Genomic DNA, 12872 nt, shown 5'->3' with positions numbered 1-12872 from the left:
ATTGTGCTTTTGGAACTATATATAAACCTTGATTATCAAACCCAAAGCCACCTAGATTTTCTCCTACATTATCTTTAGGAGTTTTATAATCTTACATTTACATTCAGGTTTTCCATTTTGAGTAAAACTTTTTAAAGGTATGAGATCTGTGTCTAGACTCATTAGTTTTCTTTTCCTTTGTTCACTTTTTCTTTTTTGTGAGGATGGAAATAACTTCTAAACCCTTTACATATCAGAGCTGAAACCAGAATTCATATTTTCATAAGGAATAAATACCTTCAAAAGTATACAGAAAATCTGATTTCAAAGAATGATAGGAAAATGTTTAATTTAATGTCAAATGAAAATACAGCATATTTCAAAACAGTATGTCCAGGGAGAGATGAATTTTTTAAATGCTAATGTATATACATACAAGGGGGGGAAATGGATTATCTCAGAGTTGTATCTAACAGCTTTTCATTTTTGGATGTGATTTTTTTCAAATATGTTACAATAAACATCTCTGAATCTTAAAGAAAATTAACAAATGCTGTTTTAGAAATGTCAAAGGAAATTTTCAAAGGTAGAAAGTATCAAACACTAGAGGATGTGCCAGATACTTGGGGTCACAACATGGGGTGGCTGCTCCATGCTGAGGGATCAGGAAAGGCTGCCCAGGGCCACTCCAGCCCAACAAACATACACTCATATGCTGCCTCAGATAGTTACACCAAGGACAGAGGACACAGCCTCTGAACTTTACCTAACTGGTTTGGAAAGCACAGTAAAATCCTTTAGGGAGTGAGCATATATTAGTGTGCCTAAATTTTGCATCTTTTTTCAATCAATTAAAAGCTTGGAGGTAAAAAGCTCCTTGGGTTACTCCCTGATGCATAGAGCAGTTCTCTTAGTTTTCCCTATGTTGCCTCTTTTATTATGCAAGGGCTGTCTCTTCATTCTGTTTCCAAACTCATATTTGGTGTGCAGTCGCTGACAGAGGACGGCACCCTTCCCAAGTCATCTAGAATAGGTCACAGAATTAAAATAAACAGCTGAATAAAGGAGGTGACATTATGCAGACCAATGCAGTTGGCCCATCTCTAAAGATGTTGTGGGTGAAAGAAAATTTCCAATTCGTAGTGGAAATAGAGTAGCAACAGACTCCTAGAATCAGAAAGTACATTTGGCTCAGCCGAGTTTAATACCTCAAATTGAATGAAGTGGAACTTTATTTCAAATTCAATATTTGTCTTTTAATCAGAAATCTGCACTGAGAGAAAGAGAGAGTTATCAGAGGAAATAGTTCTATTTTAGTATCATGATTTTAGATTGTACTAACGTGACACACAGTAGAAAATAACTTAGGCATGACACGATAAAATCACTTTAATAAAAATTCTATCTGGGGTTCTGGTTTAAACGATGAATTGGAATGTTACACTCACCATTGACCCTTCCATCTAACACTCTTTTAAAATGATATTACAAGAATCCAAAAAGTATAAACCTCCAAGAGCAATTAATGGGAGAAAGACAGATGTCAACAAATTTTGGGAAGATAGAAGGTGGAAGAAGGTATTAGTGGACCTGAGAAAGTTGAATACCAGGTGCAGCAGAAAAGACATGGCTCATTCATTCCATGCCACTCCAGAGAAACAAGTGCAGGAGACACCAATTTCTACCATAAAAAGTATAAAGGGCATTCATGGAAGTCTCTTTAGCAGACAGAATCTCAGGTCCTCACCCCATTTGTTGAAGCTAGGTAACTACCTCTCCTGCTCAGGCAGGAAACTGGAGGATTATTATGTGAGAAATTGACATGAAGCAGTTCCTCATTTGGGATCACCAGGTAGAGTGGAAGAGGGTTATACTGAAAATAAGGAATGAAGAGAAAGTCTACATACTAAATATGAGATTGCCATTCCACTAATACCACCTTGTCTCTGGGAATGCAGTTAGCCAAGTGTGTTCTTCCCAGGTAAGAGATTAGTTTCCTGAGAAAATCAAATGGCACCCTGAGCAGATCCACAGACACAGGTATTTCAGAATCTTCCCACACAAAGGCCTAGGAAGTCCCTACCAAATCAACCCACAGTGAAATTCATGTATCAGTTATCAAATCCCTCCCACAGATAGTTAGGATATCCAATCATCCCTTTAGGATGTCTCTCTTAACCATGAATGGGCAGCTAAGGATCACCAGGCATTTGTATAAAGTCTTCAACATGAAAGAGACCAAAAGAAATATTTTTAAAAAATAACTCAACTCAGTAGAAACAGAAAAACACAGGAAAAAACTACGACTAAAATCCTTAGATAGGGGATCCCTGGGTGGCGCAGCGGTTTGGCGCCTGCCTTTGGCCCAGGGCGTGATCCTGGAGACCCGGGATCGAATCCCACGTCGGGCTCCCTGCATGGAGCCTGCTTCTCCCTCTGCCTGTGTCTCTGCCTCTCTATCTCTCTCTGTGACTATCATAAATAAAAAAAAATTTTTAAATAAAAATAAAAAATCCTTAGATGGCCAGGAGAAGAATAGGATGCTAATTTCGTTCAAAAAATTTAATTTAAAAGTTTATGACGAAACATTTGTAGAAAAGAAGCTCTTGTAAATTAAAAGCATATTAGAAGATATGCAAATTCAATAGAATGGTTGAGCTAGAAAATGGAAGACGGCTCTAGGAAAGGACACCAAGTGATGGAATATGTGGTCCCTGGCAAAGTTTAAGGTCAGGACTCTAATGAAAGTTGACCCAAAAATAAATAAATAAAAATTAAAAAAAAAAAAGTTGACATGTGCCCCCGCGAAAGAGGAGTAGGGTGGGTGAGAACTGCCTCAGTCACAGCAACACACACTCCTCAGCATAGCCGCGGTCTGCTTGACAAACCTCGGCTCTGATGTAACGGGTCATTTAAAGCAGAATAGGTTGCTGCCTTGGCGCAGAAAGTTCCCTCTCATGAAAGATGTTCAAGTATAAGTTGATTGATGAAAGGCCAAGGACTCAAGCTTCAAGTCTGATTTTAGATGGAAGGGCTTCTAAGATTTTTGCCCTTTCCCCACTTTGCAATACCTGATAAAATTCTGTCCTTCGTCCATCAGGAGCACGTTCAGACATCTGCCATCAGTCACATTTATCGGATGCCTCTCAAGTGTCTGTTATCTGCACCCTGGGCTGCTCTAGCACGCTGGTCTGTGCACTACTGTTTCCCTCGCACTGTTTCCCAGAAGTGCCTGGAGCATAATTTTTCATTTACAAGCCTGTCTCTTCCACCAGGGAAAGGACGGTGTTCTCTTATCAGCAAATGCCTGGTGCATTGTAAGTGCTCAACCTGTGTTGTTAAAGGAATGAATCCAAAGCTTTACCATAAAGCCAATTTTACCCTCTCTAATCTCCAGCTGGTGGGTCCTCAGCCCCTTCACACGTCCCAAACACACCAAGGTCAGTCTCACTTTCTGACCTTAGCATATGCTATTGGTCCTGCCGACAAAGGATGCCCTTACCTTTCATTCTTCCAACAAAGATTTTTTGAATGCCTACTGTGTACCAGACACTGTGCCAAGGACAGACAAAACACATTCTCTTCTCACATGGAATGTACATTCTAGAGGGGAAGCAAGTCAGCAAGCAAGTAACTATAAATCGGCATGAGAAGTGGGGATTCACTTATACACAGGGCACCGTGGAAGCCCACATGTGCTCCCAGCCCCATCTCTCGGAATCAGAAAACTTTTACCAGAGAAGGTGGTAATGTTGCCAAACCCTGAAGGACCAGCAAGGGTAGCCAAGTCAAAGGCATGGAGAGACTTGGATTTAAGCTCTTCTCATCATTCTGCCTACCTCCTCCAGGACCCCCACCCTTCCTTGCCACATTAGCCCTGGCTGACTGAGCACTCTCTCCATTTTACCCTACACCGTTGTCATCTATGACTGTAGTTCCAGTAAGGAATTGGTTCAGATGGTTATCTAAGAATTCTCTAGGGAGCTTGCTTTAAAAACATACGAGAACACGAAGCACAGATTTCTGAGTCTGTCTCCGCGTATTCTAATTCGATAGGAGCACATCATTTCTATGGCTCCCCAGGTGAATCTAGCGTCTCCCTAGGCTTCGGAATTACTACAGCGCACCATTCCTTTTAGTATATTCCACATCAAGCTATGTTTGTCTTCTAAGGAGATATCAATGCTATTTTCTCACCTCTGTTAGAATCTTTTTGATCTTGAAATTGACATAAGTTATCCATCATATCCACCGTCAACCCTGTTTCCAACACAACGCCGTCATAAAATAGGCACTCAGTAAGTAATTTAAATCAATGAAGAATGGATATGCATAAGAGTCAGAAAGAATAGAAAAAGATAAGACATTTGCCCTTTGAGACTAAAATTCATACCTATCATTGAGTAATTCTGATCCCCGACATTTACATGGTACTTTGCAATTTACAAACTGTCATCCCAGACGGTTTTACAGTTGATCCAACCACCCCATGGGCTGGGTAGGCAGGAATATTATTATTACAATTTGTAAATTAGCAAACTGAGACTCAAGAGTTGTTAAGAGATCTGCTCAAATTCAAGAGAGGATCAAAACCCAGTCTTAAAAAATTCAAAAAGCTCCTTCGCATTTCTTCCCCACCCATCACCTTTACAAAGGATCTTTTTTTTTTTCCTTAAAGGAAGGTGAATGCATTCTTTTCCTAGTCTAGATGGAGGATGAAAACATTGAAGGTAGAAATAAATCTCATGTAAGGAATATGTTTCTTCATAGGCTAGCCAGTGATGAATTTGTGGATACCAGGGAATCATTCCAGTCTGGCAGGAAGATAAACGTTTGCATTTGGCAGGGGAAAAAGATGATGATGGCAGATAAAGGCCCAAGAGCCTCCAGAAGATTTTGTCATTACCCTCTGTGACATGATATCTGCAATGATTAATGGAAACTTTTTGTATAGTGATAGTTAATCTCTGAGTTTGGGGAGTTATATTTAAACATTCAAATGGTGAATAAAATTTCTCATCAAAGGCAAGATCTTAGGTTCACAGATAATATGCAAGTGTGAGAAATTTGCAGAGCACAACAAGATTATAAGGAAATGTGGACAACCACGCCTCAACTTATCCAACTTCTGATTCTAGGACTTTCTCTCGGAGATGATGGGCCAGTTGATCAACTCCCTGCAGGATATTCCCTCCCCAGAACATGATACAAACTGAGGTTTTGACTTAGGTGGAAAAAATGTTTCCTTCTGCTGAAACAGGAGTCCCTTTAGATATCATCTCAAGCTTGCTCTATCATTATCACACAAAACAAATACAATACTGCTTGGGAACTGTGAGTCTATGAGAGGGTCTGGGAGACTCAAAGCGCTGTCAAGCTAGCAAGCATACATACGTCAAGCCCTAGGCGTCTCTTTCCTTCTTCAGAGTTTCAACAAACGTCCAGGAGAGATGGTGCGCACCCTTCGCCTTTACAATGGAAGCACACTGCCTCTGCACTGTACACGCTGGTCCCTAAGGCCATCCATCCTCAGCCTCTCCCTCCTCCTCACTCAGCATCAGCTGAGCAGCATATCGTGCCAGCTGGTTCCCTTCTCTTCCTTCTCAAGGCCATAGTCCTTCCCCTTACTTGGAGCTTTCTCTGTTGGGCAGAGAGGCAGTGACGACCATTGTAAGGACCCACTGAGTGGTTTTCCTCCTTTAGGTTTTTCTCTCTCTGTTTCGTCCTCTAGCCTCCTGCCTGATTCATCCTCCTTTCAAAGAAGACAGTCTTCTCTCTTCAAATGCATCAAGTTGCTTCTCTGTTTCAAATGCATCAAGAGCCCCTCCTTCTTACAGAGAGAGAGAGAGAGAGAGAGAGAGATGCCCGAATTGCTTGCATGCCTTCCAAGTTATTCCTGATTAGACCCCAGCCTGCCTGTCTAACCTTACTTTCCATTTGCCCTCCTGCACCCTTTCCTTCAAACCCCCTGCGAGCCCTCCATTTACCACCCCACCCACCCACATCTCATCCTCCATGCTCCAGGCCTTTATTTCTGTTGTTTTTTCCTGCCAGATCCCCCCTTTCGTTCTTTCCACTCCTCACCACTGTATTTTTCATGGCCAGCTTGGGATTCCTATGCTACGAAGTCTTCCCAGAGCTCCCCAGCTGCGGTTGCTTGCTCTCCTCTCTGCTGTTCACACAGGCTTCTGTTTACACTTCTGCCTTGGAATGTCCCGTTTCGCATGTATTTTAGTCCAGCATGTATGTGAGCTTTCTTTCCCCTCACAAGATCTTTGAGGACAGTTAATTCATTTTTCATCTCTGTTTTTCTAACATTTAGCACAATGCCTATTACGTAGTAGGCAACAAATGCTTATTAAATTAGTAATTGTGGAGCTGCGTGGAACTGAATTGAAAAAACATTAACTGATTTGAATTGAAGATACTTTTGAACCACTAGAAGTGACTTTAGCATGACTTTATGGCTTAAGCAAACTCACTTATCTCTCAAGATCAATTCAAGCACAAAGGAAGAATTTAAAAATCATAACCCTGCTGTGCAGAAATAACCCTATTTTGGATTTTAAAACTGAAACGGCCCTACAACTAACTCAGGTCCCTAATGCTCTGTATTAGTCTTCCTAATTCCTCCTCCCCCTGAATGGAGACATACCTCCCTCCTCTCTTCTCCTCTCCCCACCTCCTCCCTAAAGATAACCTGATTTTCATGGTTATTGCCTCCTTTCTTTTCTTCATACTCACACTACCCAAGTACGCACCCCTAAATGCTATTGTCTAAATTTGCCCATTTTTGAACTTTATATATATGTACTCATACAATATATACTCATTTTGCTCCATATTACATTTTGAAAGCTCATCCATGTTGCACTGTTTGTTCATTCTCACTGTGGTATAGTATTTCATTTAATTCTCAATGGATATTTAAGTTATTTCCAGATTCTGACTATTCCATGGTGCTATGAACATTCTTGCACATGCCTCTTGGTATGTGGGTCCTCATCTTTCTGCTGGGTACATACCTAGGGTAGAGTTGTTGCATATTTGCAATGTAAGTACAAAGGAACTTCCATCAACGAGGTAACAGTCCTTAAGGGAGACAAATAGATACCATGTGAAGTTATACATGCTGTCATAGATGAGATGTGACCATGCAAGATATCATGGAGGCTTGAGGATGAGCAAAAATATTAGCCAGAATGGGAAACAATGAAAATTCTTATCCAGTACTGATGGAAGTAAAAATTGGTATACCGCTTTGAAAATATTTCGATATTATCTAATAATGCTAATGATATGCACACTCCGACCCAGCAATTTACTCTGGCTAGGATATCACTAGACCACATTTCCCAGGCCCCTTTGACACTGGAGAGAGAGGGCACATGAGTTCTGGCTTTAAGAGTAGAAGTAAGTAGGAATATGTGTCATTTCCAGGACTGGCCCATAAAAACCTTACATATCTGTGCTCTCTCTCCCAAGCCACTGACTATGAAAACCAAGTAACTGACAAATTTAAGTGCATTAAAAGCTTATGGAAGGAAGTTTTAAGCAGTGTGGCTATGTTCACTGCATTCAAGAAATGCAAATAAATATCTCAGGGCATTTTGGAATCACTTTCGATTATTGGACTGTGATTATCTGTTACAACACTGCAGGACTGGACTACATACATGATAGTCTCAAAAGGACTGCAAATCACTCAATACATCTTTAGTGAAAAACTGTGTGTCAGGCACTGAGCTTGGTGCTGAGGAAACAAAGTTGAATATGAAATAGTTTGCGCCACCAAGATGCTCCAATAGTAGTGGAAAGGACAGAGAAGTGACCAACTAAATGCACTAGAGTGGGGTATGTGTTCTTGTAGAAGAGGGAGGAGGCAGGACAGCCCTAGCCTCCTTCCATCTTCTGGCCCAGCGACCTTCTCAGGGAGATGGGAAGGACAGAGGTGCACAGAGGTCTGGCAAAAAGATTTAGGGAGAGGAGAGAGGAATAGGGTAGAGGGAGAGACTCCTTAAAGTAATATTAAAAAAAAAATAAGTATTGGCCTAGAAAAAAAGAAGAGAGGTGGAAAGTGATGAGAAGGCCCTTTTTGACAAGAGAAGAGTGCATAAAGACCCAGACCAAGAGAAAGGATGGTGCATTATGAAATCTGTAAGGACAGCAGAAACTTTTACAGATCTTGTGTAACCAACTGGTTGGTTCAGCTGGTGCTCTCCATTTCTTGTAAAATATACAGTGATGCCCATGGTACCCAGATGCCCACAGCTAGCCAGCTACCTTCTAGTGTGTCCACTCATGCTGTGTCCTCCAACGCTGTGACCCCCTGAGTTGTGTGCTGCGGTTTTGTCCATACCTACAGCTGTTTGTTCCAGTTGTACTTGTTATTGTAATTAAATTGTTTAATTAAATCCTAGGTAAAATTATGAATTTCCAGTGTGAAAAGAGAGAGATTTTTTTCTATGGAAACTGAGTTAAAGACTTTTGGGAAATGTGATAGAATGGTAAAAGAAATAGCTATAAAAGATACAGGAAGGAAACATAAAAATCCAAAGGATGAGAAGCATAGGTTGATTGATTTTCAAGTACCCTTAAGATATTAATCTACTTTAAAGAAATCAATACTAGAAATTGTAGACAATGCAGTATAGATGTGCCTTGTGCAAGGAAGATCATATGTAGTTTCCATAGTGGCATACAATCAAGGAAAAGGAGACTCTGAATTCCTGTCTGGGGTGAGGTGAAGGGAGAGCCACCTCAGGGCTCTGCTCCACACCATGGGAGCATCAGCGTCTCACCAGCCAGGACACATCCCTAAGGAGCTTCCTCTGCTTGCATCCCCTCCAATGGCTTTCATTTCCTTTGCCTGACATCTCCCCCAATCTTTCAGACCAGGGACGTCTGCTTGCATTGAACCTGACCTTCAACCATCATGAGAGCACCCTTGGTTCCCAATGTCCATCAGGGGCACCATAAAAATGGTGTAGGTTAATTCCATAGCAGTCCTGCAGGGCAGGGGCTCATCACCGCCAATTTGTTGGTGAGAAAACTAAAGCTCAGACTAGACCATCTTGATAGATCTTTCTAGCTATAACTGCTCTTTGTAAATGATCTGTACATTCAAGGTGCATTGCTCATCCTTAAGGAATTTTTTGAATTGTCCAGGCATCTGGGTTAAGCACCTGACTCTTGGTTTCAGCTCAGGTCCTGATCTCAGGGTCATGAGTTCAGGCCCAGTACTGGGCATGAAGTCTGCTTAAAATTCCCTCTCTCCCTCTGTCCTTCCCCCCACCCTCCACCACTCACATGTGCTCTGTCGCTCTCTCTCTAAAAAAATATAAGATAAAATATTAATAATAAAGAACTTTTTAAACTGTCAACCTATTACAATGCTTGGCACAGAATATGATTAATAAACTTTATTATTATAAAAGTAGCTAACATTTCTTAAGTACTTATTAGGAGCCAAGGTGAATGCTAAAATCTGCATTCTTTCACTTCATCTCAAAATACTCCTCTCGAGGAAGGTGTTATCATAACCCCATTTTATCGATCAGAGAGCTAAGCCTTAGAAGGTTAATAATCGGGATCCCTGGGTGGCACAGCGGTTTGGTGCCTGCCTTTGGCCCAGGGCACGATCCTGGAGACCCAGGATCGAATCCCATGTCGGGCTCCCGGTGCATGGAGCCTGCTTCTCTCTCTGCCTGTGTCTCAGCCTCTCTCCTCTCTCTGTGTGACCATCATAAATAAATAAAAATTAAAAAAAAAAAAAAAAAAAAAAGAAGGTTAATAATCCAGGTTGGTGAGTCTCAAACCCAGGCTCCCCAGCCTCAGGAAATCATACGCCTCCCTGACTCCTCCCAGTGTCTGCTTACAAATGCCTCACTTAAGTTGCATTGTGATTATTCTCTGTTCTTTTTTTCTTGTGTCTAGAAAACTCACTCCATATTGGAGAGTCCTGGGGGGTTATAATTAGGCACTGAAGCTTGCCAACCGCGCCAAAAGCGGCCTGTCATCCTTCCCCGTCACCTCCAGCACTGAGGACATCACCATCTGCCACCCAGCAAGGGTGAGCGTGCTCTCTCACTTGAGGGAGCGTATCTACGGGTGTTTGCCTCAAAGAAATTCAGCTCACAGAAGAGCCCATTATCCACTCAGGCTGAGAGTCACATCAGCCAGAATGTTTGTGCCAGGGAGACTCGGGCCAGCGAAGATATGACCTCTTGTCCCCAGGACTCAAACCTATTATTGGCAGGACAGGGTTTAAGGCTAGGGGGGTAAGAATCATGAAATAAAGTCTGAGGCCGTGGGAACTGGAAGGGACCTTGGTCATCAAATCTGAACCTGTTGTTTCGCAGGCAGCAAAGCTCTCAGTTCCTGTTACCTGCTACACCCACAGCTAATCCTCAGATCTCAAATCAGATGCTGTCAGCCTCCTGCAGGAAATCTTCCCTGACTCTCTCCCCTCCCATACACCCAGCACTCTCCCTAACATGGTTTATCTTTCTGTCTACCTGCCAACCTCTCTGTTAGACTTGGAGTTAGTCCTGCTCACAGGCTCTAGCCCTGGCACCTGGACCAGCACCCATACATACTTGTCAAATGACCGGGAAACAACCCAGTTCATCCAGGGGAGCTGGGACTTCAGACTTAGCCGGTGAGGTTGAGTCACAGCCTCCTCTTCCATCCAAACCCAGGGCTCTTGCCTCCCTCCTCCACACAGCCAAGTCTTCACAGGACCTCCGTCTGCCCAAAGACTCCAAGGTATCCCATGCAGCCTTTTCTGGGTGACAGTCCCTTCCCTAGGTCTCTCTCCTTATCCTCTCCATTCCCAGAATGCCTTTAGTCCACATCCCACAGTCGCAGGGAGTCCAAAAATGAATCATCAGAGGTCTCAATAACTGATAATAACAAAAATATTGTCCTGCAGGAGTATTTCCATGACAACAGAGAAGTTGTAGAGATATGATGTGATGCTTTCATCAATCTCTGTGTTCTGTTCTTGAGTTTATTGTCTTTTGTGACCTTGACAATTTGAACTTATTTTATAGACTATTCCCTAGTCCAGGTTTGGACTTGATGTTTCCTCCTGCTTGTATTTTGAATGAACGTTTTTTTGTCAGAAATATCACAGAAGTGGTATTTGCCTTTCTTTGTAGACCATTTGAGGAGACACACAATGTTGGTGATCATGGAATCTCACGTACACTCATGGTGTAGGTTCTCAGGTCTCTCCACCCCCGAGGGCAGCTCTGGGGCAGTGTTGTGACTGTCCAGAGCAGGTAACAAGAAGGACTGACTATATTCTGTGGAAACAAGGGTCATGATTGGCCAGTGCTGACTGCCTTGAATATAGGTCACCAGAGATACGGTGCAGGCATCATGAATGTGTTATCCCTACCCGAGCTCATTCAGTCTCGGTAGGAAGCCTGAGGGGTGGTAGGGTAGGCAGGCCAGGAATCCACATCCACCCTTCACACACTTTATTTGAGGAAGCCACAGGCAGAGATTCAGATTAGGGTGACCGAAGATGAGTAGAAAGCAGTGACAGATTTATGCACCTGACAAAGAGGGCGCCCTTGCGTGGGAGGATGTTTTTGAATTTCACTTCACACCCACCCCCAAGCCTTTTTTCCAGGGGTGAATTTCATCAACAAGGATAAATGACCTTCCACACCCCTGCTGTGATAGCCTTTTAAGGAAATGTATGATTTTAATTAAAATGAGAAAATTTGGGTGAGTTGCTAAGAAACAAGACCCTGTCTGTGACCATAGGAGCTCATGCCAATAACTTCTGGTTATATATGGGTTTCCTTGGAAACAATTCATGGGCATTCTTAAGTATTAATGCTGAGCAAGAATAAAGTCATCTAGCAGATGGAGATGAAGGCAGTAAAAAAAGAATTGCTAATTGAGCAACTGGCCAACAGCAGAGGTAAGATACACCAGTAAAAATGATACTGAGATGTAATAACCATCTCTCAATCCGTTATGTTTCATTCTGGGGGTTTTTTTCTCTCTATGTTTATAGGGCCATAATTCAAAGAGCAAGGGAGGAAATGAGGTGAAAGGCAGAGCTACTCTTTTTCTCCTCCACCCCTCATGGTTCTTCCTCAGAATTAGCCACTAACTGCTTCTTCTCCGGTATCCTGTGAGACACCGTCTTTGTAGGCACAAGCATGGATATGGATATTTTTATTTCATACGAATGAAAACCGCATACTCCAGTCACAGACTTGCATATTTTGTTTCCTCTCACAAGATGTCTTAGAAGTCTTTCCATGTCAGGATATGGAGATCTCCTTCATTCTCCTCGACCCCTCCAGCCTGGACAACACTGAAAGCCAATGTACTCACCCATTTCCTAATATTGACCTACAATGTTTCCACTGTTTCCCTCTCACAAACAATGCTGTGTGAACGCCCTGTGTCTATCTCTGCAGACTCATGTACTTCCAGCTTTCGGGTAAATTCCTAAAAATAAAATAGTGAAGTCAAATTTCATACACAGAGTTTCTCACTGTTGCCAAAATTGCCCTCCAAAGACATCCTACCACTTTATTCTCGCACCAACTGCATAGAAGACTCCCTATTTCTGGCCCCCATTCCTGTCCCCAACCATCACTGGGTATCATGGAACCTAAAGGTTTAAGACAACCTGATAGGAGAAAGTAATATCCCACTTTTTTGTGTTGCATTTCTTTTATTTTGAAGGATATTATGCATCCCTTCATATGTTTGTTGTTCATTTATGTTTCTCTCTTGATAGATTGCCTGTTTGTGGTATTGTGCTTTTCTGTTCATTATCTTTCCCTTACTGATGCCTGAGCTCCTTTTGCTTACCAAGAAAATTAGCACTTTATGGTGCCAAATATTTGTTTGCCTCTTTC

The sequence above is a fragment of the Canis aureus genome, chromosome 23 (genome assembly GCF_053574225.1).
Source record: "Canis aureus isolate CA01 chromosome 23, VMU_Caureus_v.1.0, whole genome shotgun sequence".
Lineage (NCBI taxonomy): Eukaryota > Metazoa > Chordata > Mammalia > Carnivora > Canidae > Canis > Canis aureus.
The sequence above is the reverse complement of the archived record's forward strand: the minus strand, read 5'-3'. Positions refer to the sequence as shown.